The 23,160-nt window shown below is 40.3% G+C and overlaps 1 protein-coding gene across 17 annotated transcripts in view; it reads right to left on the bottom strand.

The window, feature by feature from the left end:
* Window positions 1–23,160, bottom strand: part of LOC105213403 (mitogen-activated protein kinase kinase kinase kinase 5) — a 73,677-nt gene that overhangs the window by 27,932 nt on the left and 22,585 nt on the right. The window lies entirely within an intron of this gene.

Raw genomic sequence — 23,160 nt, 5'->3', positions numbered from 1 at the left:
AAGCAGCGAGCAGTTAGTTTCGTTGATTGCACTTTACTTGGAGATAGTTGAAGTTTAAGTAAATCCATTAAATGCCATTCTGTTGGCTATTTGACTCGGGCATATCAAAATCGCGATGGATACTTGTACCTTGGCGGACGCGTGCTGCCGTGAAGGGAAAAGTGCGACCAAAAATGACAAACTTAATGGGTTGGAAATAAATTTATTAAGAAAGCGAAATGTATTGCATCAAATGATTGAGATGAAAGAGATCGGAAAGTGAGCGGCAAGCAAACGAAATTTGTTAAATAAATATATATCTTACAGATTTGGATAATGCGAAGTACAACAGTTAATATTAAACGCCTGAAGGTATGCAACATCCACGACTGATTATGCCAAATTACTAAGTATTGCATACTTTTAGGCTACTTACATGATGAGCTGCTGAGTTCCAAATGACCAACTGAGAACTGTCACCAATTTGAGCTCCCAACTTGACCGCTCGACACAGTAACATAACAATCGCTGTATAAAAGAGTAACGATTATTCTGCAGACTGAAAATGTGAGACGAGCTCAATGCAGCAGTTGATAGCTGGAAAGCAGCTTACACAACATCTTAACGTAAGTCACTGCTCAAATTTTCGGCAAAAACAAAAGCAACAGTAAAAGCGTAAAATGCAAACAAGCAAACAAGTGCAATGAGATGCGCCAAAAGGATACTTCTCAACAGCTGTCGAGTGCTTGCTTGCTTGCGCAGGACACTCCATTCATACTCATTTCCCTTTCGCCAGCAAATGAGGAAATCATGCAGCAGATCAGATATGAAGCGCACGCTGCCTATGCACCCAATCACAGTCGGAGGTGAGGAGGCGAGTAGGTGAGGGCGCTCCAAAAAGGGGTGTTGCAATTTTGCGGTTGCGAATTCGTATTGGTTTGTTGTTGCTATTGTTGGTGCTGCTGCTGTTGGATAAGGATCGCTGTCGTATTTGTCATGTTTACAGGTCAGTGGGTTTTTCAATTTGCATTTTGCTGCTTTTTCGTTAGATTCACAATCGAATGCATTTATTTCGCTCAAAATGCGGTTTTATCAAAATCAATCTTCTGCATTCGCAGTGCGTGCGGCATGCGAAAGAGCAGCGGAGAGAAGACTGCGATGCTATTAAGTTATTTTATTTGTTTTTTAAATGAATTCCTTCAAATCGATTGCTGACTGCTTGTCTGTTTGGCAGTACGCCTGTTTGCGTTCTCAATTTTCAAGATCCAACTAGATTTGAATAATTCAGGCGGTCGGTGGATCGGGCGCTGTGGGCGCCCAGGTGGAAGGCACTCAAGCCAGAATTTTACGATTTTCTTTCAATGCGCTGCCATAAAATGCGAAAGCGTGCACTTCTCCGGCACTATTATGCTCCTGCTCTTGGTATATTTGTTTTTTTTTTTTTCGTGGAAGAAGCAATGAATTTGAAATGAGCATTTAACTGCCGAAAAATTACAATTCTTTCTTTCGCCAGAAATAAAAATACTATTCGTTTGTTTATCTGAATTCACGTGTAATTGGTGTCTGGCATTACTGCAAAAATGCAAGTCGATCAAGATGGAGTAGTTGAGAGAACGACTGCAAATTGGTACAACATTTTACACCAATTTAAAAAAAATCTGAGGCGAGAGCGTACGAAAAGTTTTACTGCAAGAAAATATTGTAAAGTAATATTAATATAAAGCTTATCGCATTTCCAGATTCCCGCAGCAAGAAAATGTCCTTTCATGCCAACGACACCTGTCGGATTTTTTTCGTATTCGGAACGTCAATGTTCGAATTTGTCAGTTGACGAGTTTTAGTTTTAGTCAAAGGCAGCAATTTGCATAAATAAATCCACGAGCATATACAAATTATAACCGATTGAGTTACATTTCGTTATATAACGGAAGTTAAGTTTACATAATTGTTATCCTGTTTGTTAAACAATGCAAATGCGACGAGGCGAAGGCAAAGGCGCTGGGAACTTGTGTAATCAGACTCCATTGTTTGGTAAATGGGTGCGGCGATTCAGCTATTGTACGAGTACAACAACGAGCCTTTTGCTTGTTGCCACAATAATGGTAGATAACAAGTACAATCGTTCGATTACAGCATACAGTGTTATTTAGCAGAGGTAAGCAGAAATCCATGGTGAGCCACATAACGCCACAAAACCAATTACCAGAGCACAGGCCCATATACATATATGAACACACACTCCCACAGGCAGCTATTAGTTCATGGAAACGGCCGGTGGGTCAACTGGTCAGCTGTGAGACCAATTTCATTGACAACACCTCAGCATATTCGTTTGCAGCAGTAAATAAGCGTATCCTGTGCGCAGAAGGGCATCATGTAACAGTAAACAGGCAAATGCATACGGTGATATGCTAACGAAAGGGCGCCACCTTTTATGCAACATTTAAGCTCACAACACAGGAGGATTGTAAGGATAATCAACAATGTATGGCAGTTTGTAGTTAATGCACACACAACGGCACTTTGCTAAGGGCACACATTCAAATATATATTATAAAGGTATCTAAATGGGTGTCAGTTTGCTGTGCTGCTGATCCTGCCCACACGTAGCGGCGGTCCGGATGGTTTGGGCGTTATGCAAATCGGTTGGCGTTGGACGTCGAACAGCAACATCAGCGGGGAAGGGGCAAAATTATATGGTCAATTGGATCAACGTCGTCGCCAATTGCAGGGCTGACACTCATATATGTATATATACATGCACATATTGGCTGAGCTGCCCTGCCAGCGTGCATTTATTGAATGTGAAGGACACAACGTCAATGTGCATTTGAAGCGACCAACTGATTATGCAACCAGGAAACGAACGACGAGCGCGTAGTGCAAGTATGCCAATAACACTGCCTGACAAAGCGAGTGCTGCGGGGCTCAAAACGCTGGGCGAGCAAACCTTTGGGTCATCAGTAGCGCCCTAAACAGTAAAGTAAGGTTAGTATATAATTTCCATAGAAATGTTTTCCATTAAAGGTAACGGTTTGCCAAAGTAGAAACGATGCACAAATTATTATATTTGCTTTCGATTATATAAACCGTTATATAAGTTTAGCCACTGTAAATCCACATCTCATTAAATGCATTGTACTGCAATTCTTTCGTTATCCTCTTAAATCCTTTCCTGCGCAATTCTACTTCCGATAGCAAGTGTGTGTGCGTCTTCGCAGATTTCTCTCGACATTTTTGCCGCAGTTGGCGAAATATGAGAAACAGGATTATATTCTCTTTATATATCAACGTGTGTGAGCGTATGTGTTTATTTTCACTTCCTTTTCCAGTGCACAGTTGTACAGTAATGACAAGGCACAGCCACCGTATAGAAGGAGAGCGAAAGAATGGCTTTCGCCAGATCGCGCTGCTGAGTCAGCATTCGTCCTGTCAGTGCAACGCAGAGATTGTGAGCTTCTTTGTCAATTGCGGTAAATTACATACAACAACATGGCAACACGATGCCACGCCACTCCGCACAGCGCTCACTTTGTTGTTCTTGGCTTTCTGATTACTATTTTCTGTCAATATTTTCCTTTGTGTCTCCCACACACGCATACACACAACACGAAAAGACAAACAAAATGTAAAGTACATTTGTAATAAGCTCATATTTAATTGCGCGTTTCTTATATTCCCGCGTTTGTGCTTTAGCTCCTCCAATTACTTAAGTGTTAAATATGCATAAGCATTTACTCTTTGAAAGTGTGGATTTCTGTTGCGCGGAGCTACGGATAAGAGACAGCTTTATGGTGACAAAAGTGAAAAATATCTGAAAGACGGCTCTTATAGAGTGAGAGCAGGATAGTCTTTATTGCTACAACTCCACGCTTTATAAGATTGACTTGTGCTCTGTATTTCTTTCGATACCGGATCTGGTAGATCTTGAACTTTCTTTGACAATTTGGAGTTGGATGTTAAACGCTCAGACGCTCTATTTTAGTTTACACATTTTTATAACTTTACTAGTTGCCTTATCTGTACTATTTTAATGGAAATCCATCAGGGCAAGTATCTTCCGTTGTTCTTTAGAAGCTTTACTCCTTCGGAATCCTTTCCCTATTATGGCTTGCCTTGGGCAGATAATGATGATAAAGTGTTTTCTTTAATGGTCTTCTCTTACAGTTATTTGGCTCCGTGCAGAAAGTTGACGTTTTTTATTGTTAATATTCATGTTAAAGAGTGTGTTGGTGTGTGTGTCCGACTTGATGTGTACCCTCGCTATCAGAGGATGCTGCTGTTTTGTCCTCGCATTGTTGGTTGGCAGCTTGCAGTTTTGTGTTGTGTGTGCAGTTCTCGGAGATAAATTGCCAAACTAGTTAGTGTAAATATTGTACAATTTTTCAAAAGACGAGTAAAAAGGAAGTGAAAGCGTATGATAAAAACACTATGCTATGTCCAATTGCCCTGTTTGGCTATTTCCTATCTCACACTCTCTGCCTTGGCCAACCCAAGCATTTAGTCGGCAAGGGCGGAGAGCAACGTGTGCGCGTTTGTTGTGCCGCCCCTTCACACATGAAAAGTGCGAGAAAAAAACTAGCACTCGCTGCACAATGTGAAAATATTTTGCAATTTATCGTTGGGTTAACAATAAATTTGCCACCAGCAAAAATGACCTGTCACAACGACAGCTATGCTATGCCATGCGTGCGATTGCGTGTGTGTGTGTGTAAGGGAGTGGGGCAGCTGCAGCTGCATGTGTGTGCATTTACAGTAGATTGCACACAAGACGTGTGACTTATTTTTTTCACCGTTCCCTTTTTTATTTCTGCTTGCACACCAGAAAAATCTGGCGAAATCGACAATTGAAATTCTATAACTCCCGTACACACGAACGGTGGCCGAAAAAGTTAATAACTCTTGCAGATGAATATACTCCAAACCGTTTGATGATAGATGGTGTGCACACATACTGATGGTTTTCTGATATATTTTAATAGGAAAATCATATAATCTTTGACTTATCAATAACTTATTACATAAACATGTAGAGAATTGCAAACTGTACACTGAACGAATGAAATAACTATAACAAGTTGTGTTAGTGTGAATAATTTAATAGGAACATTTTCTAAAGGCTATCGAGTTGACATTTTTTAGACAAATAAAAATCCGGGTACTTCCCGGTAATATTTACGGATCTGTATATTCGCTTGTACTCGGTTCTACATGTTGCACTCTGTGTTCAAGTTTTAATTTTTCATTGCTCTCTAAGATCGCTCGCGTAAATAAATGTATTTACCTGACCCTTTATATATCAGTAGTTCGCGCTCGCATTTCTTTAACTTTTTGCCCTTCACACATCTTCTTTGTCTTCAGTTGTTTGGCTTGTCACTGACACCAAATTCAATTTGTATTCTAAACGAATTTGAATTGACATTGACCCAGACGGGCGCTCTCGTTGCTAGGTCTACACTTTCACACTTTTCACCCCAGCAACGACGGTGCTATTGCCACCAAGATAAATAAAAGGCAATTGTAGTATTTTCTTGCTGATTTTATGGCGCCAGTATATAGTTGTACGTATGTAAATCGTTCGGTAAATGTCAATTGAAGGCCTCTCTGCCGATAAAAGCTAGCGAAAGTCCAAAGGTTTCTCTAAATAAATGTTTATTGAATTATTGGCATACATATATCTAGTATAGCAAGAAGCGAATTCTAGAAACGATATCAAATATTTCTGGCAATAAGTTGAGCTGGTGCAAAATTGAAATCGATACTTCTTCAACCCGCCCCCCCCCCTCCACGGCGAGCGTGTGTTTTATTGTTGCATTCGCTAAATGACGCTGCATTTAATTAATTTAATGCGATCCATTAATTTCGTAATGCCAGGGACACCGAAATTATGCCATTATTGCATTGTTAAATTGAATGCAGGCGTTCGCTTGTCAGTTGCCATCTCAGGTGAGCAAGTCATTGTTCGTTCAATTGTTTGTAATAGATATACGAGTACATACGAGCTAACATATGTGTGTTTTTGCAGATAAACTGACAACCGAAATGAGCAATAAATTGGAAGGAGCAAAAACTCAAACACTTTTGTGGTCCCAGCAATGCATATTTTGTGGACAAATTCGAAGATCCGGGATTCAGACAAAAGATGACTTTTTAAGAGTTATTTTGTTTTCTCCAAAACCATTTGGATATATAATAGTAGGTATATACCATACCAGAACTGCTTTTAATAGACAACTGAAAGTTTCTACAATGAAGATAGATCAGCAGATAGTCGTAGGATTCCGTTCTCAGGACAATTGCGTTTTATGGAACGGAACCGAATATTTATCCAGCCAAGTACAGACAATTCGGCAGCTTATCCCTCAAAATTAGTCAGGGAAGATTTTCTTCCGCAACAACATGGTATTTAAAGATGATAGCCAAACGAAACCAGTACCAATCCGAAAAGAGTCCGACACACTTCTCAATTTATACGAATAGCCTTTCCCCGTCGACAAGAGCGCAATTAACGGCACACAAACACGAACATGCGCTAGCGCTCGTATTTTTGCAATTAATTGAACTAAGAGTCAACGGACAATATTAAATTTTCCAATTATAAATTAATCAAATTAACGATGGACCAATAAAAAGTTAACGTACATAAAGAAATGTACAAAAAACCAAAACAAAAAAAAATACAAAGCTTTCAATTACGCAAAAACAAAAAAAAAAAACACGAACGAAGTGTGAGCAGCCCGGAAAAGGTCGAACACCCACCGTTGATGTTATTGTAGCTGTGTATGTGGCTCGCATGTGAGTGCTTTTCAAAAGCTTCCAACAACATTTTAAGTATGCCGATTTAAAGGATTTTCAAATTACAACAACAACACTAAGAGCTTGGAGCTTCCCTATCATGTGTGTTCGGTGCGAAAGTGTAAGTGTGTGCTCTGCTTTGCGCTCTTCAACTGCAACATGCTAACATTTTAAAGTGAATTTCGAAAAGTTTCTGTTTTTGAAATACCGTTCAACGCCTCCGAGACGAGTCCGTGCGTTAGCTGTATTTTGTTGTCTGTCAGCGACTGACATGCAGCAATGCCAAACATACGAGCAAACAGATGGAGAGAAAAGGAAAAAAGTGAAACTGAGGAGAAGCTGCAGATGACAAAAGTTTGTAATTCCAAATAAAAGAAATCACAAATTATTTACACTTTCTTACGAGTTGGATCGGCGAGTGCTCGCCGTCACAAATATGAGTTATTAAAAGCGATGGTTGAGGGACTCATGCTAGGGATCCAAGTGTAAGACTGAAGTGTTCTCTGCGTCTGTGAATGTGTGTGTGGTTTTACAAAGCTTTTCGCTGGTTAAACAATTCAAAAGTTTAAGTTTTATTTGCCGAGCACTTCAGCGCTGTTCTGAAAATGGATGGTTGGTTAAGGAAGACCCGACATTTGTACTAGCAATACAAATATAGATGTTGTCAGTCATTATAACGGTACATTATTCGTTGAATTTTATTTTTGCTTTTATTAATATAAATGAGCCCATATATTTCTATTTTCTAGCAAACCTCAAACAGTTAACGGTTTCTTATATGCGAAATTAAATAACGGAGCAATTTATTTATTTTTATACTCGCAAACGCGATCACACAAAGCATACAAATAGCGTACAAATGCATGCTTTCAGCTAGCAAAGCGAAGAAGAAACAAAAAAAAGCGAAACAACATACTCAATTTAGCATATTTTTATTAGAAAACGCGACGCGGCACCAGTGAGTGATAATACTGAAAAACGCTCCGCTGTGCTGTGGCAGCTACTTGAACGGTCGCCGCGCCGTCAGCCACAGTGGCAACCCCAGGCGTACGAGCATTCTTGGCAATTAATCATTTTAATGTCCATAAAATCATTTAGTGCCCATACATTGATGAGTACATTTTCGTACAATTATATTATGCATTTACACACACACATACACACATCTCTTTAGATTTTTATAGCATTTTTCACATTTCGTTGATTTCGCTTGGCGCATTCCACAGCACAATCGATCGAATGACACGTCTCTGGCGCTCTCTGCTTTGTGTCACACAATTGAAAACACTTGTTAAGCGCGACACTGTGTAGCAGAATTTTTTTTTCCACCGAAAAGCGACGGCGACGTTCTCTTTTCCCTTGTATATATGAGGGGTGTTCAAAAAATAACGGGAATTTTCGTTAAAAAAAAATATTTATATATTCGTCTATATTTATATTGCCGCCTTAAAATAATCATCATTCGAGTAATAGTTGCACTATAGGACAATTGGAACTATTTAAATTCCCGTTATTTTTTGAACACGCCTCTTTTATTAGCTTATTGAATTAGAGATATAGAAACTACTAATTCCAATATAAAATAAGTCGGTAGTAAGTATGTATACATATTTCTTTTACTTTATGGTATTACAAAAACAATGTAAGAGCTATTATACCCATGAGCAGCGTGTTGTAATAATTACGCAGCAGCGGAAATGCATAAACCGATGAGAAAATTGGAAATCATACAATGTATTTGCTTTGTTTGAGCTTCCCATTCATTTAGTTGTTTGCTGCACATCTCACTCGTGAGCATTACTATTTCCTAATAACGCGAAATAATATTGTAACGGCATAATTAGTTGCGCGTGCTGTAAGATATGATTACATACACATACATACTCCGATCCAAATACATCGAACAAATGCACCGCATTGCATTCCCTCCATTTCAAAGTTTATAATTAGCAACCTTTGGCTGGAACCACTTGGGCCACGCTACAGACTTATTAAGCAGACTGATAACAAGGTAGGGAAATGCATATCGGAAATGTTGCACGTACACACATACATACAAACATACCTATTCAAGAAGCTCCAACTCCGTTTAGCTTGTGAATTCGAATCAAATACGCAATTGTTCGTCTAGAAGCCCCACTCCATTTCACACTCTACCCTTGATTACTTGGCGCTTCGAGACTTTAGCGCACGGCAGAGTTTGCAGGAGCACAGACTTCGGCACGTCGAATCGGTATCACTCATCAGAATATACTTATGTGGTTGGTTATGTCACAAGCTCATATGGATTTGAATGTCAACTCAAAAGCGAATTGGTTCCTAACTGTTTCGCTATGGCAGTGTACCCCTGCCCCAAATGTATACGAATACAATTCAGCTTTTGACATTGTAATGTTAATGCTCGCAGACTCATTTAAATAGAATTGGTGACGCTTCTGTAACCATCGAACGACATCGCTCATGTGCTGCTCGGCTTCTAATGTGTGTGTAGATTAATAAGGCGTTTAATCTTCACTCTTTTTTCATGGTAATTTCGGTTAATGGTTGTATTATGCTAAGCTCTTCTTATTTGCTACGTTTTTTTGAGTGCTTGGTAACAAAACTTTTTGCTTTTTTGGATGAATTGTAAGCGCAGGTGTTGTTGTGTTGCTGTTTTTTAACACAGTTGTTGTTGTACCTGAAATTATTCCTCATAACCGACAAGTATTATGAGGCACTTGCGAAGAGCAACGATAACCTTCGAGTTTAATGGCCCTGCAAGCTGCGAGGAGAAGAGTGAAATGAGCAAGTAGAAAGAATAACCGCACTTTATGTTGTATAAGAGCACTCTTTAAAGGCGAGAACGTCTTTAAAGACAAGTAAGCACTGGTTGTGAGAATAATAATAATATTTGCGACATTTAAAGCGGAATTAATTTTTAATAAGAACTTTAATTTTAAATCTGATTCGTAACAAAGCAGGCAGCGCTAAAGCGTTGTGTCTCCCATTTAATATTGCAATATTTTCACGTAGCTAAATTGCAATAAAAATTCCACTATGTCATGCAATCAAAAAATGCACAAACGCAATGCGCTTCTCTCGTGGTTGCCGTTGCCGTTGTCGTTGGTGTCTCTGTGTTTACGAGAAGTCGTTTGGCAAAATGCTTGTTTTATATAGAGAATTTGACATTTAACAGACACATAACTGGAAGAAAGCTCGCAAGCACGCGTGCCGAGCGGGTGTGTGAACGTGAGAGGGGGCGGACTGACTTTATGGTGAAATTGTGCACGCGAGTGGTGACGGTAGTAGAACTGTTGCAGCGTTGTGTGCAAACTTCTTTGAGTTAACGGCAAAAATGGCATCAGGAGGTGAGCAATCAGGCTAATGATAAAAGAGGATCATTAAAAATGTATGGGTACTCGGGAGAATGCAGCTGCTGCGCTCGTTCGTATAAACGTACTAACAAACGAACAACAACAACAACAATTTATGTCAAAAATATTCACCAGCAGGTTAAAGAGAAACTTATATTCGTAATTACCAGGTTATACAATAACCCGTAAATTGGTTAAAAAAGTCGAGATATTGAAGCCAATGCCTGAGCAATTTGGGAACCCCTGTCCGTAATGGTTTTGCTAAAGTCTAAAAAGGTAAAAAATTCTTCAGTATCATCTCTCAGTTATCACTGTTTGTTTCAGGGAGTAAATAAATATGTAACCACCAACATGAAGGAAAGTCTCTGACTACAAACTATAAGAAGAACGGCACTTAAATTCAATCAAGCAAAAAGAGAATTAATGAGAGTGCTTCACAGCGATCTTAGCGCAAATTTAAGTTTACCAGACGCAGAATACAGAAGACGCCAATGCGAACTGTTTTCTCCACGCTCTTCCTTAAATTTGGCATAACCGCCGTGTGCTCAGCATGTGGCGTTACCTTCATTATAACTACTTTTGTGCAATTATTATGCCAACTAACCAACGTAAGTACCTCACTTGACCGGAGTAAACAAATAAATCGCACGCGAGAGACGAATGGCAGCTCAGCATTACAGCCTAGGAGAGAGAGATGCAAGCGAAGAAAACAATCGGGGAGAAGCTTATTTTCACCTGCCAGCCATGACATCAACAACAAAAGCAACAAGAATGACAACGACATGTACGAGTACAAGAACACCAGCTGCCTCAAGGCTGAAAAACAGTAAGAATAAAAAGAAAACGCAAAGAACAAGAGCAGAAACAGGAAAGGGAGGAGAGAGAACGAGACGAAAGAAACAGAAAGAGCCCTCAAGAAAAACAAATTAGTTAAGGAAATGCATAATAAAACACTGCCGCGGAAAATGAATGAACTTTTGCAAAGCGCCAACGAAGGTGACGGGGTGCTGCCATGGGAAGACTGTAAATTAAAAGGATGGACGCAGAAAGACTGATGAGGCATAGGAAATGCCAAGTGTAACGGGAAGCAGAACGATTGGTTGGCAATGTATACCTGGACAACGAACCGTTGGCGCGGAAATGATGGAGAAGGCAACATAAAAATCAACTCAACTTGACGGAACTTTTCACATTGAACATCGGAAAGTTGGCGAAAGAAGAACTCGAAATGATTGCGCTGGCTGGCGCTATGTACAGTTAATGCCACAAAGCATGTAAAACTACAGAACTAACAAATCAAGGTGGGGTCGATAAGGAAGTAAGTGGAAACTAAAAGTGTATTCTTAGTTAAGGAGCGAGAAAACTAACTGCTTAATATGGCAGACACAGGCAGTTCACGGTATTGTGCTATAGCACGCAAAGGGTGACTACACTGGTCAACTGTAAATTTGCATGTTTCGCTCTTTTACGCCGCAACCTCATATTATGCAACTTTGTCTTTCTTCTGCCAACTCAGAAGCTGTCAGGTATTCTGAGAACTACTTAATTTCTGCCGCCCTCCGTTGTCCTGCGTCATGAGCATCTTCGTCTTGCTTTTGTATTTCTATGTGAGGCGAGGGTCTTGTTTCCACTAGGCCGTCTTCGGGGAGCCTTTGTAGTAGCTGGGGTGAAGTCAAGGCAGGCGTCCCTACCATGAAATCTGCAACGCACTATTTCCTATCTTCGTCGCTGAAGCGATTCTTGTTTACGTCAGCGAAAAGAGTTTGGCCCTAAAGTTATTGCTGTCAGTTGCTTGCTACTGCAGAATGAAGTCAATCAGGCAGTAGGTCAGACATTTGAGCAGGGAAGCCATTCTTGGTTAAACTAACGATTTATCACAGTTCCAGCTCTTGCTGCCACCCATGGCTACTAGGAAACTTTTAATTAATTCATTATGCCTTCAAATTCTACTTTCCGCTTATCGGTGTCTTTCGTGAGACTCCGCTTTGTAGAGCAATGTAGCGTGCTTGCAAATGAGTACAGCTTCTATTAAGCAGGAAAAATTGTCATCCCCAATTTGATAGCTGAAGGAGATTTTAAAGCTCCAGCTTTAAATGGCATGGAATTTACGCAGAAGAAATGAAAGTAGCCACGCGAAGGCTTTGAGGAAATTTGCGACCTTCAAGGTCACGCGAGATTGTCGCCGCGAAATTCCGCAATAAAATAGATGGGCAGCGTGAACATTGTTGCGAATGGCCATCCGTTTTTCATGCAGCAGAGCAGAGCGTTCAGTATGAACAAAGATAGGCAAACAAACAGGTCGCACCAATTTCATTTCATTCCCTTAATTAAATGGCAGAGACCAAAGCTGCTGCTACACGCTTATGGGAACGGTAGCCATGAGTGCCGACTGTCGTCGTTGTCGCTCCATAATGGATATAATGGAAATGGAAGCGACGATAATAATGAGCAAACGTTCCAAGTTTGGATGCCGAAGCCCGTCCCGGCAACGAGACATTAGCATTTCCATCATTTCACTTAACAACCAACACAGCTTCACAAAATTGAGGAGACTTCAGGGCTGACAAATGGGTCGGGTGGTGGTGGAAGCTAGCAGCATGTGTAACTGTGTAAGTAGACAGACAACACCCTCGCTTTGCGTCTGCGAAATTTGTTAACAACTTAACGCTGAGTTAAAAGTCAAGAGCACAAAGAAATTTGCAAATGACCCCAGGGCACAATGGGCAAACAACATACAAAGCTTCATTGGACTGGTGACAAGAACTCAAGCGTATTTTAGTTGCTGCGTTTTTTGACAAAGAATTAATATACACAAATTGAAGAAACACGAAACACGGTGACGAGGAAAAGCTAAACAAACAAGTAAGAAATCAGTAGGCGACGGAAAACGCACATTTCAACGACGATTTAAGTGACTGGCATTCAAAAGAGACTTACACTTAAATAGGCATTTCCTTGGAGCAAGAATTAAAGTTGACGCAAAATTAGTAACAAAAGCTCCTTTCTTTGAACTATATTTCCACTGTGATCCAAAAATGGTGACCATTTTTTGCAGAAGAAGCAAGGAAGTATATTTCTACGTTCATTTAAGAAAACTTATCAAATATTGGCAAAACTTGCGGAACGTCTCCATAAAATTTAAAGAACGCAGTTGAAAGACGGTCTTACCTTTTATTGATTCAGAAACCACAGAATTTCCAAGAGCTTTAGTCGGCCAGCTATGAAATGAAACTAAAGTTCGTAAACCGTTTCCTAACGGGTATATTTAAGCAAAATGCATTCTTATCTTTACATCGCGTCTATTTATCATGAACGACTGCTGAAATTCCTCGGCGATTGCACCGCAGACACACACAGTCGTCAAAACTATTTCATTATAAACAAAACAACAGCGAAAGAAGAAGAAGAAACGGAATGCAATAAAGCCAATCAAATAAACGACGGACAGCGGAAAATTGTTTCAGTGTGTGTGGGCGGCAGACAACAGACAGCGGAGAGTAGAATGCAAATTGCAAGTTACAAACTTTATTTACATATATGTTTGTTTGTTTGTATGCCTGTGTGGCTGTGTGCGTGTGTGTGTCAGTTGATGACCGCTTTAGTGTATGATTTTAATTAAGCAGCTGGCGAGTGCTAACGAGTGGATTACACAACCAAACAAACAAACAAAATAAAGGCACAAAGCACTCTACAAACAAAGGCAAACAAATAGCAACAAAAACAACAACAACATGAATATTAATTAAATTTGCATTAGAATTGAAACTGAAATTGGAAAAAAAGTAAAAGAGCGCAAGTGCATATGCCAGCCTCACAGCTTTAGTGGCCGGGGACGGGGAGAGCGCTCGCAATGCTTTATGATAAACGCAGAATACTGGACACACTCACAACGGAGTAATTTATAGGGCGCTATTTTTAGGCGCTTCCCCCACGACGGCGCACACACATAGTCCGAAGCAGCGAAGCAGGAATTTTAATGCGTAAGCAAACAACAAAATCGCATCTAGTGCGAAACGAAATGAGCAAAAGGAAAACAAAAGAAATGAAAAATCTGAAAAGAGTGCTTTTCAAAACTTTTATGAAATCCAGATATTCTTCATGCGATGCAATTTGCGAAACGAGAATGCTTTTGCAAATTCCAAAACTAAAACTAAAGCAAACAAAATTAAATTGGAAAATTGTATGAATTTCAATTATGCGCCATAGTTTGCTGCAAATAATCAAGATTTCGAATTCAATATACAAATCAACGGCGAACTGATAGCGATAATTTTGTTTACAATGGCTCGACTTCGCAAGCGCCAGCACGAGCTGATCGAAAACAAATGTCAAGTCTGCGCAATCGAATTCCTCTGCGTCGCCATGGCAATTTCCGCATACTCGGTGTGAAGGGAGATGGATGAGGAGTGTGTTTTTGAAAACACAACAAAAATTTAATCGAAAAATTAAGCATTTACGATTACAGTTGGATGAGAAGTTGGCGCTTACGCCGAGCAAATTGTGAAAATTATTGCGAACTATGCTTCAATTGTAGTTCGATTAAATATGTGTTCAAAAAATAACGAGAATTTTAAAATTTCCAGTTGTGAGATTTTCGTTTATTAAAAGCAAACCAATTCTCGGCCAAAAACTATAATGTAACCATCCATGACCCAGCCTTCATTTTCTCATTTCCGATTCCCAAAAATAAAGAAGAATCTTAATTAAAAAAATTGCAGAAAAAGCCAAAGGCCAAAAATCGAGTTGGAGAAGTGTTTCGACGATTGGAAGAAACTCTGGCGTAAGTACATAATATCGAATGGAGACTATTTTGAAGGCGACAACAAAAATGTCAACTACTGAATAAATATTTTTTCAAAAACCATGAAAATTCCCGTTATTTTTTGAACAAACCTCATATGTATTTATAACTATGAGTAATCAAAGGAATAACGTTAAGTTAACGGTTCATTCAACTTTAGTTTATAGTATATAAACAAAATTTTAAATAAACTATTTCTAAAAATGTCAAATTCGACGTTGTATTTTTTTTATTTCGCACTATATACTTTTTATCGCGTTTTCTCTCTAGTTTTCGTTCACATGGTGATTCATGCAATAATAATGCAGAAATGACATTTTTAGAATTCATTAGATATTTAATAACAGCAAATGAGAGACACGCACATATTTTTCACGCAACGCAGCGCAAACCAGCAAGCGACAAAAATGTCAAAGGAAAGGCTAAAATTCGAATTTGAAAATAATCGCATGCGTGCGCTATTAAGAGCTTACGCGTTGCATTGTAAAAATGTGATAGCCGCAACAGTAGTTTTACTGTGTCCCGGGAATATTAGCTTCGTGAACGCGCGGGTGCGGGTGTGTGAAGTGCGGCAGACAAAGGCAACTTGCACACATGGATCAGACGCAGCCAACAGCAGAAATTAACCGCCACAAAATCGTGGCAACTAATCCAGCGCGCGGCGGTTGACAATGCAACCGACAGTCAATTGGTCCGCACAGCCTATTCCTCCCAGTCCCTGTCCCACTCAGCGATGACGATGATGATGATGTGCGTGCCACATTTAGCGCTCAGCCCGGCCCGGCCAGTGTAAATTATTAATATCAGTACAGTTGTTGTTTCTGCAGTGTCGGTATGCCTATTATGCTGACGTTGCAAGCTGATGGGCGAGAGCTCGTTTCGCTTTTCGCATTTGCATTTGCATTTTGGCTTTGTTTTTGTGTTTGTGTTATTTTTAAAATTTCTCATCTCTTCGTCGCAATTTGTGATTCACATTTTGTTTTGTTGCTTTCTGCTTTGGCACCTACTGGTCTCTACAGAGATTCAGAAATTGCAACGCTGACAGATGGGAGGATAGTGTACTGTTGGTAGGCCACAATTGTTTGCAATTCGCATAATAAATATGCCAAAGCGCCATTTGATGTACCATAATGTTTTCCAATGGAAATTGAAAGTGAACCTGTGTAATCAATTTCCCATTTCCCTTAACGGTTCTCTGTTTCGCCATCAATTGTCGGCCTCTGGCGATTTTGCGGTTCAATATATTGATGCTAAGCACAAATAATAAAGGCTTGGAAATCATGAAGAGCGCTGCATAATCAATATTGAAATAAAATTGCTGATACTAGAGAATGACAGCTGCCTATGAAATTGAGTGGTTCTGGGATGAGATTGATTAGCTACTGCCAATCAACTTTCACATTGCATTTAGGTTTTAGAGATGTGCGCCACCAAAATGAGGATCTGGGTTCGAGCTCTGTTTCGTCGGACATGATTGGTGAAAAACTTCGGACGTTGCTGGGACTTAAAACTTGTAGATCGCACTATCTGTCCATGAACCATCTTACAAAGGTGTATATTCTAAATAATCCGTCCGTTGCAATTTCAACCCACATCTTTGGCATAACAAACCCGACTTGAATTGGATTATAAGGTTATTTGTATAGAGGGCCAATAAATATAAAAAGGAGCAGAGAATTAACGGAAACTCATGGAGGGAATGAAGAGAAATGCGTACTTGCAGCATATGCGGCAGGCGTACATAAATAGAAGGCGACAGAGACGTCGCTGGAATCGATTTTGCAAAGGATTAACTTATTTGCTTAATTCCTTTAGATTTATAGCACGACTTTAATGCAAAAGCACAGAGGCGTGTGTACGGTCGTTGTCACCAACACCGTCGTCGTCTCCGTCTCCGTCTGCGTCTGCGTTGAAGGCTTTAGGAACCAATACTAACAAAAATTATAACATTTAACAAAGGCACCTTTGAGCCACATTCACATCCACCCACCCAAACACCCTGTGTGCATTATGTATCCTCGATTTAGGCTGAATACGCTCTGTCCCTTCCTTCGTCGTTGCCGAGCTGTCTCAGTCAGCCAGCCGTACGCTTGTGCGGCACGTGTGCTCCAAATCCACAATAACCGTGTTCGCTTGTTTCACTTTCACTCTATAGTCACCACGTTCTTCCACTTATCCCAAAAATCCCCTCTGCCACTTTGGCTGCACTTTTCGCCTGTGCCCATCCTGCCACTTGAAAGCGATTTATGGCAATCGAGAAGCATAAGTTCGCCCACTCATTTATTTGTCTGCTCATCTGCCTAATAGTCAATTTTTGTTGTATTTTTTTCGAAAGGCGAAGAAAAAACTTGCAGCAAAGCTCCGTGACAACTGTATCCGGTCTACTCCTTGGCATGGACCAGCGGGAGCTGAGCTCAGTGTGTTAGTGAGTCACAGGCGTACGTGTGCAGTTTCTTCTTTTTTGGGCAATATGCCTCTTAATTTGCATGGCAGTTGGAAGAGTAGTGTGTGGCACACGTTCGAGGCTTTGATTTCCTCACAGGATATGCTCCAAGCAAACATTGCACCATCACTTCTACTTCGATTTGGAACGCACATTCAAGCAATAGCTTTACTCTGCTCACAGTTGCTGTTGTTGTTGCCTTTTTTTTCTTTCATTGCAGAAAATATGTCAATGTGGACAATATGATCCTTTCTTTATAAAATTGTGAAGGTATTACTTGTGTTTAGGTTGGCATATGTGCTTTAGTTTTGCCCTTGGACGTGAAACCATTTGTTCGCCATTCATCCAATCACCAGGTTCGTATGCTTGTCGCGTTCCCGTCTGGCTTAATGGGATTAAGTGGATTTGCGCATTTGGTTGTAGTTATTGTTGCTACTAAAGCTCTAAGCTATACGTTTTCATTCATACTGGTTTGCTTTGACCTTCAACGCTGATTTGGAATATTCAAACGAAAACTTTGTGTCACCAAACTCCGACAATAACGATTTGGTTTAACATTTGCTAGAGATTGCATAGGTGAATAAGGGCTTGGAAGATACCGAAAACCTTTCCTTTCTGATAATCCTCAATCCTCGAACCTCTATTCACTCTATTACCTCACTCTATTCATAAGCTTACAAAGGAGTTCACATGACATTTTATTTTACTGATTGCGGTCCTACACAATCAATAATCTAAGCAATAATATTCACCTCTGGCAAGTTTTGAAATGCATTTTACCCTCATAACGGTTAAATTTAATGATTTTTTATTGCGTATATTTTTATTTACAAAACGCACTGTTATCCGATTGATATAAATAATGTGACAAAACAAACAACAACAAATATTTATAGAACATTAAGACCGCTTAAAACCCACAGCAATATATACAAACACGCAAACATACCGACGCACAATAAAAATGGACTTTGATTGGGTTCGAAAATACACTCCGAAAATGGAACGATAAAACACACCTCGAACGGCTGATAAGAAAGAGAAATGGGGGAGAGACAAGCGCACTGATCCCTCATAAAATTGAAATGCGAGCAAATTGATAAAAGATTTAAAAAAAGAACAGTCACCAAATGAGGAGCCAATCGAAGTGGAATAAAAAAAATAAAAATAAATGCTTAGAAACAAATGCAAGTTCAAGTAATTTGAGATTGATAAAATGCCACAGCACTTGGAAACAACAAACATTACAATAAAATAAAAATGAAAATGAAAATAGTTAATTTGATGTGCACAATCACACAGACAACCTAAGGTATGGACATTCGGTTGCCTACGAACGATAAAAAACAAGCTCTACTCAACTGATACCGATACGCGCATGAGTTCAGACATATATACACACATGTATAAAAGTGAAAATACACTGCAGCACTAGGGGAAAACAATGCCACTCGAACGAGCAGAGACAGCAACGTGGCATATTGATATAATATTAGGGGAATTCTGTCGGATTACCGAAAATAATTCATTTTCTTCAGCTAGCTGACCCGCTATCAAGTGAATCACAGGCCGCTGAGTTAGCTGATAAGACTGAAATATATTATGCGAAATCGGAATTGTAATAAGACAAGAATGTGGCAACCACAAAAAGAGAGCTAATGAAGAAAATTCGGACCGCCGGTGTTTTAGAATGTGTTTTTAATGAACCTGAGTGAAAAGACTTCGACGGTATTACAATATTTGGGAAGAAAACAGGGGCTTAGGACTTTGAAAACTTTATTCCAGCCAGAATGAAAATTTATTGGATACAAGACTCGCTTTTATTAAAATCAAATTAATCAAAAAAATATTGCAATCGTTGAAATAGGCTTATACCCGAAGATACCTCATGTATCTTCGACCAAGAAAAATATGATTTTGCTAAAATTTAAACAAATGTACACATAACTACTGCTCGTTGGCGCGTTCAATCGGCCATACCAGTCTATGTGGTCGAACAGTCATAATTTATGCAGGAGCAGGCGACGCGGAGGCAGGAGGGGTGCGATGCGTGAAGGATAAACAAGCTGTGCAAGCACAAAAACACTGCATTAAATCATGCAAATGACTGACTCATAGGAGTTGCATAATATGGTTTATTCAAAGATTACATGGCACGAAAAAAATTCAGCTTTTCTATAAACTTTTTCAGCATGAATTTCGAAGCGAACCCCTCAAGCACAAATTTTATGATTGTTACCAGAGGGGAATTACTGTTGTAGCAGCATTGAGGAGCTGAATTGCCATTTCGCGAATAAAGGGATTTGTAGCTGAGCACATAGTTTGTAGCAGGCATTCAGAGGAAGGCGGAAGAGGTAAGATAAAGGCACAGTCTGCAATATTTTATGAATTACAAGCGATTGCTTTGGCCTCTGCCACACATGAGCATTTTTCGACCATCAGGGGTATTACAAAAAGCCAGAAGCAAAGAAAAAACTAAACAAAGTTGGAGCCAAAAGCAGTTCAATGTGTAAGAAGATGGAGGAAAGTGAGTGAAAAACTGTAGAGCAAGCTGAAATTACACATATGGCCAGCGTGAAAGCTAGGCGAATGAAAATATGCAAGAAGGAACTCACATAAATATTCGCTCTTATTACATTGCCGCATTTTAGGCGCTTCAGCCAGCCACCAGCCAATATAAGTAAGCCGTTATACGGAAGAAGTTTGGCATGCGAGTGTGCATCCGCTATTACATATGTGATGAGGAGCATAAGTGAGCCAAGCTCATCTTTTCTCTCACCGGGTTTGCTCAAATCTCTCGTTCATCTGGCATGTCTTCGTTCCTCCGCTTGCCAATTGCAATATTTGCCTGTGTAATAGAATTCAATTTAGCAAAAGTTTAAATAACTTCGACAAAATATGGGCGCAAAGCATCCAGAACGGAGTACTGCAGAAAAAACCAAGTCACAGTACAACTTTCTTGCAGCGGCTCATCAGCAGTCGCGCGAGGCAGCTTTAAAGAGAGGTGAGGTAAAGGTTGCGGCTTTGAAGGTTGTGATTGACAGACAGTGCCGGCTCATACACCGAGCACATATGTGCGACCTGCTTGCGCTTGCTAAGGATTTCGCTCGCTTTATTCAATTGGCGCTTCTCCAAGCGGACCAGCCAAGGACCTGGCTGCAGCAGGGCACAGCAAAAATGTCTGCAAATAAATGTGTGAACGGTCCGGACATATGCATACCTGTGTGTGTGTGTGTGTGTGCATGTTAATACTTTCGAAATATATTTTATACGCTTGGCTGTGTCAACAACGAAAAGCACAGCCAAAAAGTTTTCCAGCACACAAAATGTTCTCAAAACGAATCATGCGACGGCCGACGGAGACGTGAAGGTGGCATAAATGTGTGCATGTGTACATACGAGTATGTCTGTCTGCAATGAGCGAAATGTAAATGTTGTCGATGGGGGCTAGGGCTAGGCTGGCGTGTGGCACAAGCACGAGCATGTGTGCGTGTGAGCGTCGGCGCGCGTCTCAATTGGCTCGTAAAGATATGTAAGTACAGACAGATTAGTGTAAACAGAGTAAGCATACGAGTTTTGTGGGCGCACGCTTGGGAATTGAAGATTGAAAGGCTTGTGAGAAATGTAGGCGGAGTGCGGGGTATAAATGTAGGCTCTTGCGATTTTTGATAGACGGTTGCTTGGCAAGCATAAAAGATAGAGATGAAAAGAGCCTGTGATTATGACTATATCTATAATTATTTATGTATATGCAGCTTAATACTAAATAAATACAAATACAAACTCTTGAACTTTGAACTCTGAAGAAGTTTAAGAAACCTCCATACGAAAAATTCCGCAACATTGTCTGCAAAAAGTATGCTTACTCAAGTTGCCATTTCGAATAGGAAAAATAATAAGCTGACTTTTTTCGCATTTCCTCTGCTTGCAACTAGTATTTTTCCGTTTCTTTTTCGTCAATTTTCTTGCCACAAATTTAACAATTTAATTATAATAAAATCTTGTGCATATTTTCTTATCAGCTCCCGGGTCGCCTTGTATTTGCAGTCGAAAAAAACCAAGAGTAAAAAGTCTCCGCGGGCTGGCTAACAAATCACAGAAAAGCCAAGAAATTAATTTAGCTAACGAGGAGCTGGACCCAATGCAGCGCGTTGCTGATTGCCCCTACAGCGGACCACAGCAAATACAGCACATAATTGAATGTAGAGCGGAGGAATAAAAGGGATACAACTGCATGTAGAAGCAGAAAAAACAACAAAAGAAAGAATAAACAAGCGAAAGAGGAAAAAACTGAAGCGAAAAAGAAGTGAATTTCGCTCAAATAATTTAAGTTATGTAAAAATACCGTAAAAAATATGCGCGCATAAAAGCTCTCTTAGGAGGAATGTTCAATGAGCCCTGAACTGTGGATACTGCAACTAGAAATTGTAAATAGTGGCAGCACTTGCATTTGTATACACTGCATTTAATTGAAGAGTTTAGCGGCACAACCGGGCAAAGTGCTTGACGGAGAAGCCAAAAATGTATGCAAAAAATGCCGAAGCAGCGCTCCAGCAGCAAAGGCATGCGAAATGCAAACGGGATGGAAATTGAAAAAAAAAATAAAGAAACGCATGCGAAAGACTACGGAAAATGTCAGCCACCATGAAATTGTTAGCAACGATTTATGAAACGCTCCTTTGCCGAGTGGGAATATTTGCAAAGCGGATTGCTGCCCGAGAGCGACTCTTACAAGTGTAGCTGTCGCATAATAAATTAGGATTTGCATACAAAATGCAGCAACAAAAACAGCGATAGGACCATGGCGGGCCTTGAAGCACTTGAAACAGCGTTCCAACGGCAGTCTAACGGTGAGACGCTGCTCACCGATTGGCAGCGATACGCTTGCGCTCGAACAAAATATGTTTCGCAGATTCACACCGGCGATGGAAATGTAATTCAGACTGTGATTTCTACATTCTACATTCTACTATTTATGATTTACAAGATTTTTTTCCCTCATGGACGAGCTGCGTCCCGCAATTGTTTTTCAACTGCGCCGTTAGCGCAAATATCCTTGTTGAAATATTGGTGAAACGGCAGAGACCTCACAATGCAGACAGCGAGGCAGCCCTTATGAACGCCAGATTCATTCCCATCTCGATCTACAGTCCCAACATCCCGCACATTGATGGATTGGCGGCGAGACGCTGCCGGAGCGGCGGCTTTCATTCATGTGTAAAATTGGCACAAATTTGCAACATTGCCGCAACCGTAATTGTACGCTGCAACAGCAAATATGTTATATCCTCCCATACAACATTCCCCATTGAGGCGCTGCGGGGAGGCGGCGTGGTGCAGTGCATGCGGTTTAGCATAGATTCGCCAGCGCCGCTACTCGAACCTGCTTTCTCGCTAATAATGCGAATGTGGCGGGCAGAGCCCAAGTTAAATGAGTGGAAACAACAGGCAAATGCATCGAGCAGATATGAAGTGGGACCAAATGGACGAGAGCAGGCAGTGTTGGCGCAGCGCGGCGGTGCATGCGCTAGTTGTGAGTAGTGTTCCCATTATTATAAATAGTTTGCAAATTAAGGACTTGGGACGCATTGTCAATGTGCATTCGTGAAAAATAGCAAATACGTTACGGACACTCTTCTCTTCATATCAAATCAAATTTACTACTGAGGCAAGGACGTGAGTTGAAGTTAGGCAAAACCGATTTTAGATTCTACAGTTTTGTGAATTATTCGTTCTCTGAATTCGTTGTTTGTACAGGTAAGCGAAACGCGAAGTAGTTTTTTTCGATT

This window comes from Zeugodacus cucurbitae, chromosome 6, assembly GCF_028554725.1.
Source record: "Zeugodacus cucurbitae isolate PBARC_wt_2022May chromosome 6, idZeuCucr1.2, whole genome shotgun sequence".
NCBI classification, from domain to species: Eukaryota; Metazoa; Arthropoda; class Insecta; order Diptera; family Tephritidae; genus Zeugodacus; species Zeugodacus cucurbitae.
Note: the sequence above shows the minus strand (reverse complement) of the source record. Positions and strands in the feature narration are given on the sequence as shown.